At 37.8% G+C, this 14841-nt stretch overlaps 1 protein-coding gene and 1 pseudogene across 1 annotated transcript in view; one reads left to right on the plus strand and one right to left on the minus strand.

Annotated features, from left to right (window-relative positions):
• The window catches only part of CACNA1E (calcium voltage-gated channel subunit alpha1 E), a 596540-nt gene that overhangs the window by 50639 nt on the left and 531060 nt on the right, over positions 1-14841 (plus strand). The gene's annotated exons all lie outside the window — the stretch shown is intronic.
• Positions 8936-9399, minus strand: LOC141512862 (ubiquitin-ribosomal protein eS31 fusion protein-like; annotated as a pseudogene).

Here is a 14841-nt window from a genome sequence, read left to right on the forward strand (position 1 = left end):
CTATTTCAGATGATCTCACTCTTTCTTCCTCTCTTGCCCTGTCCTCCCTCTACTAACCCTTCTTGTACTTCCTCTCTTTTAGCTTGTGAGGGTAGAGATTTCTGGTGGTGTTAGTGTTTACAGCCTGGCTGACAACTCTGCTCTAAGCCTGGGACAGTCGCCTTAATATTATGACCAAAAGTTCATAAACTGATTACTAAATGTCTCCTGGGGGAGGAGAGGGCTAGAGAGCACTCTAAATAATGGCAAGGACCAATTTATAATGTTCCTGAGTTGTAAAGCATTGGAAGTTTTTGTTTCTTGTTTGTCCTATGTTCTCAGAGATGTCCATGATATCAAGGAGGTGATGCCACAACAAGACTTAGATTTAAGGGAGCGACTGCTGGCCAAAGTTGAACCATCTGGGTCAAGGGGGCCAGATATGGATCAGGATGACCAGAGATGGCCCTGAATAAAGTGGGAGACCTTGACTTTTTAAAGCTAGGTCTTTTCCAGGCCACCTTGAACACTTGCTCTAGAGGATTCCTGGTTCAAGCATGGCTTGGACCAAATGACCCATAAAGTCACTTCAACACTGAGATTCTACAATTCTATGAAAATAAACTATTTCAGATTAAAATTTGAAAATAGGGAATTATGATCTGCCATTTTTACACTTCCATTTATTTGCATTTTCTATAATGCATTTGTCATATAAAGTATATAATATAAATTGATAGCAAGAAAGGAGAATCAGATTTCCTTTGCAACTGACTGAATGAGTAAAAAATTATTTGTTAGATACTTAGTATTTGTCAAATTCTGAGCTAGGGATATGAATATAAGAGAAATATTTTCTTACATTCCTCCACCCTGAGACCCTTCTCCGATTATGAGTTCCTGTCCAACACCACAGATTTTTGGAGAGGTCACATCATCCCTGCTCAGTTCTTTCCTGGCTCTTGGGAGCATGAAGGGAAAAAAAATCCTTCCTTACTCTTCCTCCTCCTTTCTAGGAGTGTGTGTGTTTGTGTGTGTGTGTGTGTGTGTGTGTGTGTGTGTGTGTGTGTGTGTATGTGTGTGTGTGTGTATGCGTATATATGTCTTTGTGCTCTCAGCACGTATCACAGTGTTGGACACTGAGCAAGTGCTTCATAAGTATTCTTGATCTATCTCCTTGGGGGAGATAGAATATACAGGGAAAGTATTCGGTGAACATCTATATATACTTGTGTTACATCCTGCACAGAATTCAGAAACAGAAGTTGGGGTCCTTGCCTTCCCTTGAGGAAACATTTTCACACTTGAAACAATTGTTGTTGTGTTGTTATTGAATTGTAGCAATCATATACAATTCTGCATAACCCCATTTGAGGTTTTCTTGGCAAAGATATTAGAATGGTTTGCCTTTCTTTCTCCAGTTCATTTTGCAGATGAAGAACTAAGACAAGCAGAATTAAATGACTTGTCCAGGGACACACAGTTATAAATGTCTGAGGCTGAAATGCTAAGCATTGTGATAAGACAAGTACAGAAGCAAAGGTAGTTCTTGGCTTTAAAGGAGCTTACATTCTAAGATGGGGAAACAAAATGTGTAAGAAGCAATGGAGAAGAAGGGGTATTCTGGGTTAGAAAAGGATGGTGAATAGCGCTTTGGGAGAATAGACTGACACATTCTTTGTAGTGGCAATGGCAATATTGATTTGATTTTGGTCCCAGAATAGGAAAGGGCATGACCATGATAGCAAGGGAACTGAAGAGAAGAATGGATGAGAAAAGCATGGCTAGTGCTAGCTTAGGTATAATGGGATGCTTCAAGCATTCATCGATTAGGAAACGAGGAGGAGGAGGAAGGCAGGGCAGGAGCGCTTCATAGAGAATCTCATTTTGCTGTAAAAATCATTTGTCAAATTCATAAACATTTATTAAACTCCTACAAATTACAATTTTACTTAATTACAAAGCACTGTATTAGATTCTAGGGAAAATACAAAGCTTTTTGTCTCCTGCCTTTCTTATCCCCTTGGTAGGAATTCTTAGAACAATGTTTACACTCTAGACTGAGCATCATCTGACCCTTCAAATCACTGCTAAATATAACTGGTGTAGCATAGACACAGCAAGTGTATTGTGCTTGGGTAAAATGAAAAATATCAGATTGTTTGACCAGACATTGGAGTTAGACTCTTTTAAGTGTCTTTCCCTTTGCTAGCAATAAGGGCGACTATTCCTTTCCAAGGTTTTCTCCTCCTCTTTCACCCACTGCTACCTCTTCTGTTTTCCTTTTCCCTGCTTCCCACAGATGACCTTGTTTCTTGATTTGAACTGGAACTGGAAGATTTGGCTTTGGCAGAAATCACCAAGCTTAGCAGAATGATTTATCCTCTCGTGCAAGCTCTCCTCCCTTTCTTCTCTTTCAGTTTATTCTAATGGGTTTCCCTTAGATACACCCACCAAACCTCTCTAAATGAACATAGATGCTCTGTTTTCCTAGCTCCATTTCCCCCCCCTCTGGAAAAGACTTCATATTATCTCAGCACTCAAAAAACTGAAATAAGTAATGAAGTAAATAGTACAGGGTTTACTCTAGAAGCTAGATCTATAATGGCTCTTGGAGATAGTCCAGTTTAACATCCTCTTTTTATGTTTGTGAATATAGGTCTTATTGTTATTGTTGTTGATTTTTCAGTTGTTCACTTGTGTTCCACTTTTATGTGATCCCATGGACCTTAATGCCTCAATACTGACCATGGGGTTTTCTCGGCAAAAGTATTGGGGTGGTTTGTCATTTCCTTCTTCAGTAGATTCTGGCAAACAGAAGTTTAGTGACTTTCCCAGGGTCACACAGCTGATAGATGTTTGAGGCCAGATTTGAACTCAGTGTTTGCTTACTTCAGATCCAATGCTCTATCCACTGAGTCACCATACTGCCCAGGGAGAACAGGCTTTATTGATGTTCATTCAGTCATGTCTGACTCTTCATGAGTATGTGGACCATTCTGTCCATACTAGGGAGGTAAAACGAGTGGCTTACAGTCACACAGGGAGTAAAGGACAGGATTCAAAAATGGGTCTTCTGGCTTTAGATTTAATGTTGGTCTTTTTAAAAAAAAATTTCACTGTAATCCTTTGTTTTTATATCACCTTTGATTCTCATTATATCTTTTCCTTTCCTCCAACACAAAGTTATTCTTTATAATAAAGAATTTAAAAAAGAGGTAAAAAACTGTTTAGTAAACTTATTCCCTTATTCTCTAGTTAGACTTCTCTCAGTTGACAGATTTTTTTTTTTGTGCAGTCATGTACATGGTTTTACTGGTTCTTCCTAGTTCACTTCATATGTCTTCCTATTCTCTGTATTTTTAAAATAATGCAATAATATTTCATTTCATTACATTTATGTACCACAAATAATTAATTTATTCATTCTGCAATCAATTGGCATTCCCTTTATTTCTAATTCTTTTTTCTTACCATGAAATGCATTATAAAAATTTTCATATACTGGGGCCTTTTTTTTTTTTTTGCTTTTTTGGGAGTATTCACCTAACAACAGAATCTTCAGATCAAAGTTACTGTCTTAACCTAATTCTTCATTGTTTTCTAGAATAGTTGAATCAGTTCACAGTACCACCATCAGCACACTAGTCTTCCTGGAAAACTATTTCAACATTGAAATCTATTATTATTTTTGTGAATTTGTTGAATATGAAGGAAAATTTTATTTATATTTCTCCTCTTCTTAGTTTGCGCATTCTTTCGCAGACTTGTAAATAGTTTACAGCGCCTCTTTTGGGGAATTTTTTTGTTTATATCTTTTGATCAATTATCCATTAAGAAATGACTCTTGGTTTTCTATATTGGTGCTGGAGTTTTGTTTTTCTTGTATATCAGATATTTGATGCAAAGTATTTTCTTTCACAACCAGTTGCTTTGCTTCTCACCTGCACTCATCTTATTTCCAATGTTTATTTTACTCTTTAAACGTACTTCTAAATCCCCCAGTTAAATTGAGTTAACTATCTGTGCATATCACATATCTTCCCATAGAATGTAAGTTTTTCAAGAGGACAGACTGTCTTATTTTTGTTTTTTTATTTCCATGTCCCATGTCGGAGAGGAATATTCAAAGATTTTGATGTGGATTTCATCAGCACAGGTGAGCCCACACTTCAGCAACTTCCTTTGACTTAGTAAATCAATCCTACAGATTTTTGTGAGGCATGTGATAGTTCAAAAACTTGTCCACGTGACCAAGTATCAGAAGCAAAAATATGAACCCGAATCTGAGTTCAAGACCAGAATGCATAAAGAGGAAATTGATAAATATTTGTTGAATTGATTAATAATCAATCTTATTCTGCATCTGTTTTCCTAATGCAGAGGCAAAAACTTATGACTCTTTTTTAGAGCTAGTGACTAGAGTTGATTCTGACTTCCATGTCTCTTGTCTCTGAGCCCATAGATTCCTACGTTTGCTTTGGTGTTAAAGGACATTGACTCAAATCCTTTGACTAGTTACCTGACTGTTGACGTGAAGTAGAAGTAATATTGCTCTTGGACTTAGATTTCTGGCTTTGCTAGACTTCCTGTGTGACTTTGAGTCTATTTCTTAACCTCTCCTGTAAATTGAGGTATTTGAACAGGATGGCCCCTAAATCCTATGAACCCTTTGGGATCCTTTGGTATTCTGGGTGGATTTGCCATTTGGGACAGTGTGCCTCCCTCTCCCTCCCTCCCCATTTTCAGACAGAATGCTTTAAGGATAAAAATCCTTATTGGACAAGTTTTGTTTTTAGCAAGAGGAAGTAAAAATGGATATGCTGATGATTTTTCTTTCTGTGAAGGAATATTCTAAGCTGAGTAGGGTGGTTGATCTCTCTCATGAGTTGTGTCCTCAGTGGAGAGCATCCACTGAAGAGGGCTAGAGTTTAGATTATAGTTAGAAGGATAAAGGTTATACTTAAGTAAGTCCTGAAAAGGACTTTTGATAATGCAGAGGAGCTCAAATGAAGGAATGTTGTGTCATATCCTTTGTGGGAGACCTTTCAGAAAAGTCCAGACAGTTTTCTTCCTGGAATGATTTGAACATAGACCTACCTGGGAACAGAGGCAATGGACAACCTCTCCAGACCTTTCACTGCCCTAGAATTCTCTATAATTTTTTGGAGGTGGTCTAACAATGAATGGGGGATGATTCATTAAATCAGAACAGTGTATTAAACATAATTTATTCATAATGAACTATCACTTCCCATCAATACAAGCCAGATTTCTGTAAGATGTCCTCCCTCAGAAATATACCCGACATGCTGCATAATGTCCTTATAACACTTTCCTACATATGTCTCTCTATCCCTTAGCTTCCTCAGTAAAATGCATATGCCAATTATATTTCCCACTTGTGACATTTCTTTCCTCTTAACATTTTCTTTCCTCCATCCTTCAGAAAATCTTGTATGGCTTGTGGTTCTGGTAAAGAATTTGGGATGTTCGTTAGTCCTTTGCAAGGCCTTCCTTTCGGTCCCCCATCTACCTCTTCAGGGTGGGTTCATCATATTTTTCTCTTAAATTTTGGATATATTCCTAGTGTTGGAGATGGTGGGAATATTTTAGAATTTGACCTATTTTCTTATCCAAAATGTCACATTAACTCAACTCAACAAACATTTATTAAGCATGTATAATGTGCACTATAATGGATGCTATGGGTACAAAGATGAAATAAAATATAGACCTTGCCCCCAAGGAATTTATGGTCTAATTAGGCTAGAAGATATGTCCAAATAACTGTGATATAAAGGAGCATTAGCATATTTGTCTCTCCAGATTCTAGCTTAGTATTTGCATATGACCAATTGCTGTTGAATTGAGTTGAAGTTAATTGAATGGTTCAAACAAAGAGTTATGAGAAATTTAAGGAGAGAGAAACTCCTTTCAAGAAGCTGAATCAGTGAAGGGTTTATGGAGGATGCAATATCTGAGTTAGACCTTGAAGGAAGGGTAGATTTTCAAAAAATAGTTTGAGGCAGGGGATAGTGGGGAGTCCATCCCAAGTATGTAGGACAGTATGAACCAAGACACAGAGAGGCATAGCCTTCAGGGAATATGGAGATGGCATTCCCTCTGTACTTGCTCTGGAAATGCAGCTTAGCTCTGGCCATAACAGTTTAAGGATGTTAATAAGTGAAAGAAGTGCCATAAAGTAAACAATTAGGTGGGTGAAGGGTCTTGAGTCTATGTTATATGAGAATCAGTTGAAGAAATTGAGAATGTTTAGCCTGGAGAAAAGAAGACTCCGGGATGACATAACTGTGTTCAATATTTAAAGAATTATCATGTGGAAGACAGATTAGACTGGATATGTGTGGCTACTGTGATTGGGAGTGTAATATCTGTGGTCCAGGGTAGTCCTGTGGGCAATAATGCAGCTAAGGGGCAGTTAGTCACTCCCCACCCCACATCAATCTTTAGTGGACATGGATCTAGCAAAGTAAATAGAGGAAAAAGAGACCCTTCGTCAACCTATCTAGCACCTGTCATCCACATCAAGAATGATCATATGATCATAGATATGGAACTGGAAGGGGCCCCAGGCACCATCCAGGTCAAATCCTTCATTTTGTAGATGAGGAAACATATTTAAGTAACTTGCCCAATAGCATATAGTAAATAAATGTTCAAGGTGAGACTGAGCCCACTTCCTCTGCCTGGAGTCAGGCTCTTTTCACCATGCCATTCAATGGGACCTCTAGAGGAAGTCATTGATTTTTCTAATCCCTGGCAGAATTACCTTGTGACCCATCCTGGAAATAAGTATCTTTCTACAACACAGGGATCATAAGATTATAGAATGTAGAACTGGAAAGGACTTTAAAGGTCATTTAATCCCTTCCTCTCATTTTATGGATGAAGAAACTGATTGGCTAAGGTGAAGTAACTTGCCCCAAGTCCCAAAGGCAATAAATAGCAGATCCCAGGTTTGAGCACAGGTCCTTTGACTCTGCATTCAGTTCTCTCTGAGCAAAGCATCTTTGGCTCCTATGAGGAGGAAAAGAGATCCTGGCACCATCCCTTCCCTCCAATACTATATGGAGATCCATTTCAGCTTTATCCACATTGCTTTCCAGCAGTGACAATATACAGTCAGCTGGCCTCCTGGGAAAGGTAGGAGTTGGGAGGGGAGACCTGGCTCAAGTGGAAAAGCTATGAGGCTCAGTCACATAGACTCAATCTCCCTGTACTTAGAGAGCCCTGTCTGCACTTACTGGTGCAGCATAGAAGCAAGAGAATGTAGCTACTAGAAAGCAAGATTAGTTAAAATAGAGTTACCAGACAGCCAGGTTGAGGTGAATGCCTCCCCTACTAATGGTCTCAAGTAAGTATTTGCTTCTTGGAGTGTTTGTGTTCCTGCCATGGACATTGCATTTCTCACTCAGACTCCCACAAACAATTGCTTCCTGCCATTTAACTTGAGATGTTGTTAAATACTTGCCCCCACTGCAAAATTTTATAGTTACAGCTCTGAATGGTGGTCTAAGTCTCAGAAATGGAAACATTGAAAGGAAGCAGCATATTGCTAGGGGTGGTGATGGAGGAGATGATGACTTTAGTTTTAGAAGTGATGTGTCTTGTGCACAGCAGGTCCTCAATGAATACTAAAGGCATGGATCAATCAATTAATGAAGAGAGGCCAGATGGAGTCCAGGGGACTAGCTTTTTCCTGGGGGATAGGAGATGCAGACCCAATAGCTACCTTTTTCTGCTCTGTTGTAGTTTGAATCCATGAAGGAAGGCTATACTAGGTGAGGGGATGGGGATCCCTGCCCCCCACTTCCATAATAAGGAGAAAGAAAATAAACATGTATTGAGTGCCTGCTGTGTGCCTGCTGAACACTTTATAAATATTATCTCATTTGATCTTCACAACAACCCTGGGAGATAGAGGCAATTATAATTCCTATCTTGCAGTTGAGGAAACTGAGGTAGACAGAGGTTAGGTGACTGACCCAGGGTAGCTAGTAAGTACCTGAAGTCAAATTTGAACTCAGGGCTTCCTGACTCCAGGTTCAGCTCTCTACATATTATCTTGCTGTCTCTAAGCAGCCTTCAATTAATCACAGTCTCTGATTGTTTGTGTCTTGTTTTACTGATAGAAAGATTGCCAGTATCACATGGCATTGATTCATGGCATTGATTTTCATATACATGAATTGGTTAGTTCTTTTTTTGCCTCTGAAGGATGGAGAAGAGGCAGGTAAATCATGCTACCTATCCAAAGAGCGAAGAAAGCCTGTCAGTCATATATATCTGTTCACATGCTTTGAAGGAGCCAGAGCTTGCAATATTGATTTTTACCTTTAGGATGAACACTCCTGACTCCCATCCTTTCTCTACCCCAAGCCCTCCATTCTCCAACCCTCATCTGACTCCCAGACAAAAAGACTTCAGGTACTGTGCTAGGTTGCACAGTGAATAGATTGCTATTGTGATTTGGAAGCAGGAAGACGAGTTCAAATATGATTTCAGACCCTTTCTGTGTGACCTTGGGCAAATCATTTCATCTCTATCAGTCTCATTTTCTTTATCTGTAAAATGGGGACAATAATAGAACCAATATTCCAAGGCTATTGTGAGAATCAAGTAAGATAATTCATGTAAATCATTTTTCGATGTTAATGTGCTATATAAGGACTATTTTTTTGTATGAAGAACTTTCTTTTATTTAAGACATTCTTCAAATGAGCCAACATGTCAAAGAAACCATCCATAGCATGCTAAGAAATTTATTACATACTTCTACCTCCCCTAAAGGGAGGTAGGAAAAAAAAAACCTGTTTTGGGCCATAAGCATACTGCTTAGGATGATTTAAATGAAAGGCCTATTTAACATGCAAATATAGAATAAACTTAAAGACTCAAAAAATAGTTAAATTCTTTATTAACACATATGCATTTATTTGTCTTCTGGCTTGTTGAAGCAGTAGGTTAGACAACACTTGCCACAATAATGTCTGTCAAAATGGCTAGACATAAAGACTCCAGCACCACATTCATCAGAAGGGCACTCTCGTCTTGTCATTCTCATCAACCTTATAGTACTTCAGAACAGCAAGTTTAACCTTCTTTCTCTTATGTTTGTTCTTTTTAGGAGTGGTGTAAGACTTCTTTCTCTTCTTGGCACCACCCCGAAGCCTCAGAACAAGATGAAGGGTAGACTCCTTCTGAATGTTGTAATCAAAGTACATCCATCTTCCAGTTGCTTGACAGGAAAAAAAACAATCTTTGTTGATCAGGAGGAATACCTTCCTTATCTTGTATCTTTGCCTTGAAATTTTCAGTAGTATCAGAGGGTTCAACCTCAAGGGTGATGGTCTTCCCTGTTAAAGTCTTCACAAAAATCTGCATTGTGGTGCTGGGGCCACCCGGTGATGGTGTATCTGAAAGCAAGACTAGTTTTTTTATAAAAAAGAAAAAAAATTAAAATAGTTCTTGCCTTCAAAGACCTATTAGGGGAGACAACATATACAAAATAAATTCAAGGTAGTGAAAGTGGGCAAAGAAATAAGCAGGGGAAGGACAAGAGGGGGATTAGGATGGAAATGTGTTTGACATAGTTCTACATGTATAACCTATATCAGGTTACTTTCAGTCAAGGGAAGGGGGGAGGGAGAAAATTATGGAACACAAAATTTTACCCAAAAATGAATGTTGAAAACTATCAATGATAAAATAAGCAAATAAATTATTATCATTAAATGAAAAAGAGGGGGATTAGGAAAGATTTCATTGAGAAGAACATTGATGATTAAATTGATGCTGAAAGAAATTAGAGATTCTAAGAGGGGGGGGGGAGGTAAGGAAAGAGCACATTTCATACATTGGGGCTTATGAGATGGGAGCTAAAACTATCGTATTTGAATGACATTAAGGTTAGCTTGGCTGGTGTGGGGAAAGGGGAGTAGCATTTCACAAGATTGGCAAGGTAAATTTGAGACCAGGATGTGAAGGGTTTTACATGCCAAACAAAGGAGTTTACATTTGATTCTACCTGGAAATCACTGGATTTTATTGAATATGGAGGGACATAGCTACACTTGAACTTTTAAGGAAATTTTGCCTTAGTTGCCACATCCAGGAGTCTATCGAAGATTCTAGGTGAGTGATGATGAGGGCAGAAGTGGGAGGGTGGCTTTATTCAGGGAAAGAAGGGAACCAATGTAGGAGATATAGTGGAAATAGAAATGACAATATCTGACCACTAATTGATTATTTGGGTTGTGTGAGAGTAAGGAGGCAAAGAAGATATACAGGTTTTTAATAACTGGGTCACTGTAACACTTCTCTTCTTTTGATGGTGTATTTTATCACCTTTACTCTTGTCCCAACTAGGCTACCTCTGTTGAGAGGGTGATGCATCATGTCTCATGTTCTACTCTATTGCATGTTATTATGTCCTGAAGGTATGATTTTCTCTAAAGTAATTGAGCCTAGGTACAACGTTGCTAGACACAAAGCTCAGCCAATGGTAGATAGCTGATGAGTGTTCATTGAGTGATTTGACTTGTGGTACATTCAAATGTCGAAGCAGGAAGGGACAGTGTTTAAAAAAATACTAAATTTGTACCTAGAGACTCTGAATTCGAGTCCCATTTCAGCTATTGTTATGTGACCTTGGATAAATCACTACTCTGAACCTTATTTTCTGCATAGAGGGTTGGCTTAGATGATCTCTAAGTTTCTTTTTGATTATGCTCTCATAAAATTATGAATTAAGCTTCTTGGTTGTAGCATTATGATCAAGTTGAGTTCTCTTCTCTTTTCTTTCCCCCTTCCTTCAGCTAGGAGGGCCAATACCAATGATGGAGGGGGCAGAAGAGAAAAGACAATATAGCTCAAACAAGAATTTATTTTATTTTTGTCATTTTACTTTTGTTGGGAACTTAGCAAACACCAAAGAAAATAAAACGTATATGCATAAACTAGAACAGAAAAAGATGATGAAACATCATTTCCACTATGAACACCTTGCTTTTTCTTTTAAGTATAGATTTAAGAAATTCAATATGTAACTTTCATAGCTGTTTGGCTTGTTGTGGTTTCCTTCTGTCCTTCCTTCTGTTCTTTTCTGTGCATTTTAAAAATGTTTCAATAATCTTTTTTTCCTTTGGTAAACTTCTGCCTACTTCCCTTCTCTCTGGGGCTTCCCTCTCCACTTCATGCTGATAAAACAAACAAATCTTTAAAACAAAGGAAAACATTGACCATATCTGAAAATCTATTATCTCTCACTCAAGAGGTGGGGAGACTACTTAATCCTCAGTCATCTGAAATCATTCATTACAGTTAATTTCTTTCCAAATTTTTGGTTATTGTACACATTGCTCTCCTAGTTTTGTTCACTTTTCACCACATCATCTTATTGGGCTCTTCAAGTCCCACTATTCTTATTTGTCATTTCTTATGGCACAAGATTGTTTCACTACAATTATATAAAATAATTTAAGGGGACTAGGATTCTATGTATACTTGCTTTGTGACCTTCATCAACTGATCTTAACTTTCTGAAGTTCTCCATTAAAAGAAAATGGGCTGGAAGACAATTGAGTTTTCTTCTTAGGTGACTATGAGGACAAACCATTGAAGATGATTTATAATGAAGGAACATTCTGGTTGAAGAAACAAATTTTTCCTAATGTTTCAGGTTTTTTTCAATCTCATTTTTGTTGCAATTTAAATTTTTTCTATTGTGAATTTTCTTTGTTTCTACTGTGAAACACAAAAAGATAAAACTTTACCCTTTTCTACTTGTCTCCTCCCAATTCAAAATGCTTACATCCCCTCAATGGCCAGCATCCCCTTAGATCTGCGATTGGATTCAACATGATCAAGCTTCAGTACAATCTTCTTTGGGGTCTTTCCCTTCCCAGAAATTGGTTTTGATGGTCATCAATAGCACTATTTCCCTACTGCCCCTTCTTCTATGGTATTGCTTTGTGGTATTTGTGGTACTCCTTGCAGTAAATTCTGCAAATATGGGGGGGGGGGTGATGTTCATCATATCATTTGTAGGGCGCAAAGGAAATTCTGTTAGTCTCTATTGAGGACCATCCTTGGAAATCCATCGGCCTCAGTGCAGACATGAAGCTATAGTCTGGATGGGCAGAGAATATACCAATGTGTACTTCGAAGGAATTCTCTATGAGAAGCAATGTGGCATGGTAAATAGGGAATTAGAAAGTTCTGGATTTCAGTACTGTTTCTGTCTGATTTATACCATCGGTGTGATCTTAGACAAATTGCTTAACCTCTTAGTGTCTGAGAGGTGCTGATCTTTATTAACAAAAGGGTGGTGTTCCTCCCTGGGAATTCCCTCCACTGATAAAATCATAAGTTGCCTTCAAAAAAAAAGGAAGAAAATGTTCTTATCTGTGTAAAGAATTTATTATTTTTCAGAAGTTGGAACCATAGGATACAGAGGTAAAGTAGACCTTGGAGATCAACTAGTTTAGCCCCTGATGATGACAAAACCTAGAGAAGTCTAGAGAGGATTAGCCACTTGACCAAGGTCATACAGAAAATAAATGATTTGACATACAATCCATGTCCTGAGACTTCAAATCTACTTTTTTTTAAAAAACTAAAATATGATGGCCTCTGCATTTTTCTTTCCTTCTACAGACCAATTTTTCTCATTTCATTCTACTTTAGATTTTCAGATACTTTAATTATTTCACATAGTTGATGAAAGTTTGACTTTGGCGTTATCCACCCCGTCCTTAAATCCCATTCATCCTCCTCTTGGTTCCTTGCTTTTCTCTGGTCAAGCTGTGCCAGCCTTGCCTGATTTTCTCTCTCTGGTTGGTTTTAACTACTGGAAAGTTCATTTCCTTGCTAAGGTGTTCACTGCAAAGGCTTAAGGTGTTATACCTCCCAGGGCTAGAGGATTTGGCAACTACAGGAAAAATTAATGAAAATTCTAACCCAAGTTAATTAAAAGTTAGCAGTTTTTAAAACTGGATTGTTAAAAGTTGTCTGTTCACACCTTTCAGTAAGGAAAAGTTAAATTAAATGGAATTAATTAAATTATTAATAATAATTAAATGGAATTAATCAAATAAATTAAAAGGAAAGAAATAAGCTGTTATTAAGTGCCTACTATATGCTAGGTACTACAATAAGAGCTTTACAAATATTATCTTATTTGGTCTTCACAACAACCTGAGAAGACAGACTAATATGATCCTTATTTTACAGATGAAGAAACTGAGGCAGATAGAAATTGAGTGACTTGTCCATAGTCACACAGTTAGCAAAGTATCTGAGGTTAGATTTGACTCCAAGGTCAGTACTCTATTCATGCATCCCTTAGCTACAAAGGTGAAATTTTTTGCTCATTTTTGGGGAAGACTTGTATGAACTGGGAAAGAGGGAAGTAAGCAGAACCAAGTAAGCCATTTACATGATGACCACAATAATATAAATGGAAAGAACAACACTAGAAACAACAAAACCCTGAAACTGGTTCTTGTGTGATTCTAATGCTTAACCTTTGCCCCAGAGAAGACACAAATACAACTTCCTCTTTTCTTGGCAGAGATTGGGGATTATGGATATGGAATAATGCAGGTATTATCAGATTTGCTTGAAGTGTTGATTAATTTTTCCTGAACTGGTTTTCCAACGTTTTTTCCTTCTTTTTCATTTCTAAACCTGTAACTTCCCTGTCCAATGCATCTTCTCTGCAATGTATGAAAGATGACTCTGGTCAGGGGAGTTATATATTTGGAAATGAAATTGATATTAAAACAAAAGATAATTTAAAAATCCTTCTTCATATTTCTTATTATACTTTTCATATAATTCACCATTGCACTTAAGTCACTTTGCTTTTATGTATCATAGCTATTCATATATTTGTGACCTTTACTCAGATCTTACTTTAGATTGGAAGTCACTTGAAAACAAACCTGGTACCTATAGATAAGCAGAGACTCAGTAAATGTTTGTTCAGAGAATTTGGAGATTGGATATTAGAGGACAGCTAATTTGATTCAGGCCTAAATGGAAATCTCCTCTACAATATCCCAGACAATTATTCCCTTAGCAATTATTTTCAAAAGAATCTGTCATGTCCTGAAGTAGCCTTTCCGTTTCTGGATAGTTTTAATTAGGAGGAAGTTTTTCTTAATCAAATCTAAATCTGCCTGCCATGTTCCCCCATTTTTCCTAATTCTGTCTTCTGAGGTTAGGTGGAATAAGTGTCTTGGGTTCTGTTGTGGCAACTTAAAGGGGAGGTTCACAGAAGGATTAGATGAGTTCATCAAAGTTGAAGGCAGTAGGCTTATTCAGGAAATAGAGGCAACCAAGTGAGGGAAATAGTGAAACAGTAACTACCAAATTATGACAAGAAGCAGGCATCTCCAAATAGGATGGGGATTGAAGTTGGGCAGGGAAGTATTATATCCAGGGTTGTTTCCAAACAAGGTGACTTGGATTTGGTGGTCTTTGGGCTTTTGAGTTTTGAGTTCACAATGGTCCTATGACAGATTACCTCTGAACTCAACACATCATTATACCACTTTAATGAGTGAGACTCCAGGATCTCTCTTCATTCCATGTATCAGGACAGCTCCTGATGTTAAAGAGGGTCAATTGTTTCTTTTTGGGTGGTGGGAGAATGGCATGACATTGACCTTGCTTGGGGGAATCTGATTAACTTCTCATATTTAAGATGCCAATCACTGAAGTTGCATATACAATGGATGTTCCTAGCATGGAAATTTCTTTGCAGATTCTAGAAAATGGAGGGGTTGCCATGGAAGAGAGAGGGGTACAGATAGAAAAGGGAGAGACTATACA

The sequence above is a fragment of the Macrotis lagotis genome, chromosome 2, assembly GCF_037893015.1.
Source record: "Macrotis lagotis isolate mMagLag1 chromosome 2, bilby.v1.9.chrom.fasta, whole genome shotgun sequence".
NCBI lineage: Eukaryota > Metazoa > Chordata > Mammalia > Peramelemorphia > Peramelidae > Macrotis > Macrotis lagotis.